The sequence below is a fragment of the Tupaia chinensis genome, unplaced genomic scaffold (genome assembly GCF_000334495.1).
Source record: "Tupaia chinensis unplaced genomic scaffold, TupChi_1.0 Scaffold000350_1, whole genome shotgun sequence".
NCBI classification, from domain to species: domain Eukaryota; kingdom Metazoa; phylum Chordata; class Mammalia; order Scandentia; family Tupaiidae; genus Tupaia; species Tupaia belangeri.
Window position 1 is genome coordinate 4020773 of NW_006159844.1, and position 8455 is coordinate 4029227.

Here is an 8455-nt window from a genome sequence, read left to right on the forward strand (position 1 = left end):
TTTCGGGATGAAGGTATTAGGTGCACAGGAGGCATCATTATTTCTATTAGAGCAAATTAGTCTCATTGAGACAAATATACCCTTGGGGTAAAACACACGTTGGATTCTGTAGAAGGAATGAATAACATATACTTGGAAGATACTACATAAAAGCTGCATCACACCACCACCACCACCCCCACCCTTTACAGAAAAGTTCCTTGTGTCAATAAAAATGATGACGGTAAAGCCATGCAGTCTGTACATGTCACCAGAACTCAAGATATAATTTGGGATTTCACAACTCTATTACCCAGCTATCCAAAAAAAAAAAAAAATCTCTCAAATGTGTTTGTAAGGCCTCCTGAAGACACGTTTCTCATCTTGTAGTTAAGCTTTAAATAACCAGATCCAGCAGGAAAGCAAATGTGAATGAAATTTGAAGGAAGACAACTGTCTGGTGAATAGTTTCTAATGTCTCTGAACACAGCAGAATATAAGAAAAGAAAGTACATATATGATGTGCTGTCCTGTAATTTTTATTTTTGACACAAAAGCAATTTCAGAACTCCACTAAGGTCATTTCCATGTTTTCCCCCCAGGACACAGCATAAGGGAAGTTCAGAAAGGTGAACCCAAAGGGAGGCTTCCTTGGTAACTAAGATTTCCTGGTAAATATAATGCATAAGTGGAACTGAATGAGATCATTCGTGACCTATGAATGGGACCATAATGAAAACCAACATAGAGTCCAAAGAGCCTTTTTTGGGTGAAAAACAGTTATTTTGAGAAAGAGGATGAAGAAGGAAGAGGGAACTAATTTTTCATCAGAGATAAAAATGTAGATGTTTTCTCTTTTGCATCACTCCCTCCCGACAGCTAGGAATAGCAAAATGAATACTAGGATTAATTGCAGAGAGATATAAGCATTATGAATCAAATTCACTGTTGTTACTGTGAAGACATAGCGCCAATCATTTTGTACATGTGTGTATCTCAAAAGATAAGTTGAATCAACTCAAATATAAGAAAACTATGCCAACATATCTCTGAAGTTAATGTACTATAATGAATGTTTCAGAAACATTCTGAGCTCAAAAGACTGAATTTAGATATAAATCCAATAAAAGTATTGGGTGTTCAGCCATTGGACTGCTTTGTAGATCTACAGACCTCCCCATCCTTCCAGCTAACTCAGGAAACATGGACTCTTTTTCCTGCTGTACAACATTACTTGTGTCTAAGAACATGTGACTATGAAATGGAAACACAAATTACTATGACCTGTACCCACCACCTAGGGGAAGCCATAGATACCAGGAGACTTTGCTCTTTATAATACTTTCCTCTGTAACTCTTTCCTCAGCTCCATCCCTACCCCTACCTCTGAGATACTATCTTTTTCTCTCAAACACAGCACACACATACACACACCCCTATATACTTCCTGGAAGAAAACAGTGTTTTACATAAGATTTTGATTTTTAAAATGTCCTTTTCTAGTTAAAATTCCATGAAATCCCTGAAATATTTTAAGGCACACCAGGAAACTAAGCATAACATTACCAAGATGAGTTCCAGTGAGGTCATAAAGCAGTTAGCTTTCTTCATTTAGATTCCTAAACCACCATAAATGCATATATCCCTGGATCTATCTTAGAGCTTACATTTTAAACAATCCATGAAAAGTATATCCAGACCTTTACATGTTTTGGAGAAATTAGCACACAGCTAACACGAGGTCAGCCTTTGCCATCTGTACTTGCTCACAAATCCCTTTGCCCTAAAAGCAGATAGATTGACCCTAGTCACACAGCATTAAGGGAACAAGAACTTCAGCCAATCCAAAGTGGAGCTTGGGGAGGTGAGAAGTGCCTCGAAGTCATCAGTGTGCTGCGGCTGGTTCTTGGATCTGTGGTTTAAGTCCACACACAGAGCTGTACCAGAAACAACAATGGCTTTGACAGAACCCAGCACAGTTTATTTCTTAAAGCTTTTCTGAAACATCAGTTTGAGTTCTTCTCTGCAGTATCAAAGCTCGTGATTGTGATGGGGGTTGTTGATTATTCATCTAGTCTTGCAGCAGCTCCACACACCGATTGAATATTTAAAACAAGTCACTCTTCAGGTCACCTAACAAGTAACGACCGTGTGGCCAGTTGCTTCTCACGCTTCTCATGCATAGCTCAGGGAGCCAGCACTAACAAGTGTTAGATCTCACAGATCTTCCAAAGAGGAACAACTCTCCCTCCATTTGAACCCAGGTTGTGTGCTCAAAATGGACAGTTCAATCTAAAACATAGCTATTATTAGTCTACAGTAATATGTATAGAAAAGAACAGAATGTGAATTTCACTGCTTTATTTACAGGGGTGAAGGTCAGAATGTCAGACTGCAGCTCTTGGGTCCTTCAATAATGGGTCGCTGTGTTTAACCTCCTCAACTTCTTTCCTCCACTTATAGGAAGGAACAAAATAAAATGTTTTGTGGAAGTTTATATTGAAATGAGGTCAGGTAAACTAATGACTGCTTGGTATTTTATGACAACTTTTATAACCTTGGAGTTGCCATAACTTTCAAACGATCATCAATAAAGTTTTATTGCGAAAGGGTCGCCATGTGTCTGAATGCTTTTGCACATAGTAAAGGCATGCTGGCCCGTTGGCTTAGTTCACCAACCTCTTTTCACCCCGGCCATAAAGCCCTCTTCTTTTTTATTGAAGGTTGAAAAGTCCTCGAGTCTGTTCTCCTCCATCAGGTTGGCAACACCAAGTTGGAACTACATGGAAATTTTTTATTTGTGATTAAATGATCATATACATCTAATATTTAAAGAATGTGCGAAACGATTTCTAAAATGAGATTTTAAATGGACTGTTTTGATAAAAGAAACGCGACTCAAGGAGAGGTATTTCATAATAGTTTACTCCAGAAACACTAGGCCAACTCACATGTATCTGTATCCCCAGAGGGCTTCCATTAAATAATTAGGCACTTAGGGATAGAAAATGGGTCTCAAGACAAAACAACAAACTACTTAAGACTCTTTGAGCTGACGAGAGGATCTTAAGACGGAAGAGGCCTCACATTGCGTCCTAACCTCAATCTTCCCAAAGGAGGAAGGGAGGGTTGCACTGGAGGCTCTAGCTGGCCAGATTGTCTCCTAACACATTCCCAGAAAAGCTTTCCAGCACCGAACCGAGGTCTCCCAGTGTACAAGTCACACCGTCAGCTCTCAGATTCAGGTGCAAGCCCGTGTTCGTACACCAGCGTTTCCTTGTCGGTTGCCGAATACGTGTGAGAATGAAGCTCAGAGTGACTCTCCATCTACTATAGATGAAGAGCAAAAGTTTGTATCAAACGAAACTTGTGTGCGCGCCCTTCAGACAGCTACAGTCCCGGGGCAGGCAGGAGTGCTGTCTGGGTGTCGACCAGGCAGGAGAGGGAGAAATACAAACTGGGAAACGGGCCTTGCGCGCGCTAGTCGGCCTGGGAACCTGAGTGTGAGAGCTTGCCCAAGGCCAGCAGAACCCCCAGGGCGGGAAGACCCTCGGCTCCAGACTGTCCGGACGCATGCAGATTCCCCATCCTAGTCATCCCCAACTTGCACAGCTGCTCTCGGGAAGGGACTGGCAAACATCGCCCTCTCCCGGATCTGCTGAAACTGTCCAGCGTGAGAATCCGCTCCCTCTCGGCGTCCCTTACTCCGAAGCTTGTTCCCACTGCGCATTGGTCTCTTTCCATTTGCCCTCCAGAGACCGGAGTCCGGGATCTGGAACCTGGACTGGATCTGTGAAGCGAAGAAGGCGCGATTCCCCGCCGGACTCCGCAGCGTGGCTACCGAGATCTGGCGGTCACGGAGCATCGTTCCTCCCGGCGCGGCGCGCCCCAACTCCGCTGGGCTTTGCGAGGGCTGACGCCGGGTCCGCCGCCTGCCCTGTACGCAGCAAGGAGAAACCCCGCAGACTCTCCAGGACTTACAAACTGCCTACTCCGAATCCCTGAGTTCAGACCTGACAGCTCCTTTACCGCATTGGGCGACCCCCGGAGCAGAGTCAGGAATCCCTCGCAGGAGATGCCTGGGCAACTGGCTCCCTGCTCACCCCTCATCTGCTAAGTCACCAGCGCAGTCCCTACCACGTGCGCTTTCGCTGCGGCACCAAGAGCAGCCACCGCCCAAACATGGCGTGGGAATGGGCCCAGTTCGAGGACGCGCAGGTGCGGGGGCCCAGGAGAGCCCTGGGTAGGTCGGGAGAACCGAAGGGCGGGGTTGGGCGACCGGCGCCAGGTACCGGGGTCGCCGCGCACAGCCGCTCTTAGCGCCGGGGAAGCCGGACGGCGGGGTCCGGGCCGCGGGGTGCCGGGCGGACTCGCTCCACCTGGCGTTGCGCGGTGGGAGTTCGGCGGGGGAAGGCGGGCAGAGACCGCGCAGCGACGGGCTGTGGCGCCACCTCCCGAGGAAACCTGGCAGGAAGTGCGTCTACCCAGGTGGCCAGCGCTGCAGTTCCTTGGGGTAGCGAAAGTGCCCTGTCCACGTGACGCATAATAACGCCCCGGACTGTCTCGGCCGTGATGCGGCACAATTACCGAGCCAAGGGTCGGTGTTCTCCCTACGGGCCGAAAGGAAGAACCCGCTCCCCGGATGCGCTACGCACACCTTTACACGCACCCGGCCCTCGCGCCCCCGCCTGCCCAAGGCGCTGAAGGGCTCGGCCTCCTGGTATCTATCGCCCACCAGGGAAAAGTTCTGCTTCGGGGATCTCAGACGCTCCTCACCTCCCCAAGTGTCTGGCAAGAAGTCGCGCAAGGCGACTGCGGTGGAGTGTTGTGGCACCCCAAGGTGGTCTCCAGTTTTTGGAGTGGGCAAGCCATCTGGAAGGGGCTTGAGCAGAGCCAGCCCTTCTGCTGTCGCTCCCTTTTCCACCCCAGGACGCTACATTCTGGAAAGGGGATGCCCTCCTCTTCGTTTATGCCAACAAAGCTAGACAATGTTTTAAGTAACATTAAAAAAAAAAAAAAAAAAAAAACAAGAAAGAAAGAAAGAAAAGAAAGAAATTGAGTCAGACCCTGAGACAAAACCTCAGTTTCCTCAGAATTATAGAAACAAAGAGGAATTTTCTGAGTTGGGTTCTTTATTTTTATTTTTATTTTTTTGAGATGTTTTTGCTGCAGGGTGCGTGTACTCGCCAGAAAGAGAGAGAGAGACAGAGAGAGAGAGAGAGATAAATCACCCCGCAGGGGGATGGACACACTGCAGTCTCTTCTCCTCCACTCTCCTCTCAGGAACACGCGCGCACACACGCACCCGGCGTTGAGACTAAGTCATCAGGTCCGGGACTCGAACCGTGGTCGACTACATGGGAGTCCAGCGACATAGCCATGATGCCAGCTGCTGATCTCCTGAATTAGGTTCTGATGTTAACTAGGACAGAGCCCCGTGCATGGGGGCCTCATCTTCTAGTTATTTTCTGTGGCTTCACCCCTCCTCTTTTTGAGAGCGTGGCCTTCTCTGTTGGTGTTTGTGAGTGGGACAATTGCAGAATGGAAGATCAGCTCTCCTTGTCCATTGAGAAATACTGTCAGCCCACCTTAGTAATATCAGGAGAAAAGTGGAGTGAAGGAGCTGGAGTCTCAGGTCTGGTCATCTCTGGGAACCACTGGGTTGTGTTCTCGCCATGGTTACCTTGCCATCTTACTGCTGGCCTGGGGAAGTCTTTCCGTTCCTTCTAAAGCTAAGACCAAAGGGTTGTAGGTACCTTTTTTCCGTTAGTCTGGAATGGCACTTGTGTATCCAGCATGTGTTTATCGAGTGCCTGCTGCGTGCCAGGCGTGGGAGGTACAATGACAAAAAAGAAATACGTGGCCTTATAAACAAGCTGGGCCATTTGTTTGATAAGACACTGCTCTCAGCTCTCGCTGGTTCTCTGCAGGGAGGATTGATTGCTCCTGAAAAAGGCAGATTTGTTTTTTCCATCCTTGAATGTCCTCAAATACAAGAATGCTCTTTGGAAGAGGGAGGCTACAAGGGAAATGGATTCTCCAGCCAAGCTGAAACCTAGCTTCCAAATTCCTGAACCCAGGTGGCTGAGTATCTGCCCTTGTCAGGGTGAAGACCGAGTGGTCTTCCTCATGGCTTCAGTAAGACAATAATACCAAAGGCAGCAGCACACCCCGACAGAAAGACGTCTGCACAGGACAGGTGGCAGGAATATCCTGTCGTAACAGAGCGGCCCTGCACGTGCTGGTACCCCAGCAGTCATCCAGGGCCGCCTCTCTGCTTCTCTCTCTGCTCTTCTTCCTTCTTTCCTGAGGACATATCTCCCCTTCACATGGTGTGACCCTGATGGCCTACCGAAGATGATCCACAGGCCCATCCTCTCTGGATTCTTAGACATGGAATTTAGCCCCCAAAATCAGAGGCTCTGGAAAACAGGAAAACAGGCCTCAACTCTCCCTCAGAGCTCTCTCCCATGTGGGGAGCTAGGGTGGCTGGCAGTAGATTTTGCTCCAGGCTGCCTATTTTTAACCTTTCCCTGCCACTCTTCAGAGGTTTTGCTTCCTGCTCCTAAATGGAAACCACAAACCACAGCTCTTGCAAGGTCAATAAACATCATTTCCCTTTCTGATAAAGCTGCTAAAATAAGAGAATGTTTGTATCTTACATTTGTCCCCTTTGCAGTTTTGTAAAACGCCTTTACATATATTATTTTATTTATTAATTTTCATAAGCTTTGACAATCTACATATGGGGAATCTGAGGCACAGAGAAATAAAGTGACGTTTATCCAAAATGGAAGGTAGCAAAGTTGCTACACTTATAGATTTGCATTTAGTAAGGCGTTTGACAAAGTCCTCTATGGTAGCATTGGGGCTAACATGGCCTGGGTGACATGATGGGTTGAATGGGTCATTCATTCATTGAAATAAATGTCAATCGTTTTTTTAAAAAAATTTTAAAGTCTTTTGTGCTATAGGTCAGGTTCCCTCACCAGAGGGAGAGAGAAAGTAAGAAATCACTCCCCAAGGGGGAATGACCATACCACAATCCCTTCTCCTCTACTCTCAGGATTTGGGGCACACATGCACACATAACCAGTGTGATTCTCAAGCTGCTGGTTCCAGGACTTAATCCACATGACTGGCCATGTGGGATCCAGTGCCTTAACCTCTACACCACCTGCTGATCAAAATATTTTTTTAAAGATTAATCTCTGTTGTACCAGCAGGTGGCATAGTGGTTGAAACACTGGACTCCCACATGACCGACCCTGCTAGACCCGGCAGCTTGCTTTCTCACTTTTTCTCACTCTGTCTCTCTCTTTTTCTGGTGAGTGCACATGCCTTGTAGTAAACTTTAAAATAATAATAATGATAAAATTGAATAAATAATTCTAATCACTGACGTTAGTAAAGAAATGTGATTCAGATTTTTTTATTTTAGTTTGCCATAGGGCATATACACTCACCACGGGGGCAGGGGGAGGTGAGATAGAAAATACCCCCTTGGGGGATGGCTACACCACAATCCCTTCTCCATTCTCCTCTAGGGATTTCAGGCTCACACATATACGTGCCTATCATGTTTATCTATATTAGACCTGCTAAGTGGTGATCCCAGAAGTACCCAGGTCATTTGGCTGTGTTCTTTTAAATTTCAATGGGTTTCAAACTTTTTCAATGAGATCACTTCAATGTTGTGTAAAAAGCAGCAACAAATCCTGTTTGCTAGAACTAAGGAACCTCTCAGTAGCCCCAGGGTTCTAGAGAGTCAACTCCAAACCACCATCTATTTTACCCCAGATGTAATAACCAAATTAAAGTATAAAATTAAGTTGGTGTGAAATGACTTCCAGCTCTTATCAAATCCCAAACTGTTAGGTTTTACTAATCAGTTATACTTACCTGCTTTGTTTCCACTGACCTGTATTCAGTTTTATAGTAATATCTCCCTTAAGCTAGATGTGATGCAATTGGTCAGCAGATATTGGAGTATTGTTTTGTAAAGTTCTTGAAGACAGATGAGAGGTGATGACAAATGTCACTCAGTCGCTAAGGCATGCCAGGCTCTTGCCTTTAGAATGCTCACATGATTTCTCCCTCATACTAGTGTCAACAAAGTTGTCAGCTGTCAGTCCCTCCATTGCCTATTCCCTGAAGTGGTAAGATTCTCTATTTTTATGAAATATCTCAAGATACTTTGTAGGTTAACATTAGACAAAAGAAAATGGAGCAAAAATATCATTAACCCTCAGTTTGCTGAAGGAAAATAGACTAGTCTTCTCTGCCCTTCTTTCCCCACACGCACAGAATTGGTTATCTGAACAATTGCTTAAATGTTGCATGTCATGATCTCAATGAGAAGGCACACAGCAATAGTAATAAAATTAGCACTGGGGACCGGCAGGTGGCATGGTGGTTAAAGGCGCTAGATTCCCACATGACTGAGCACAGTTCAAGTCTTGGACCTGGTTGCTTA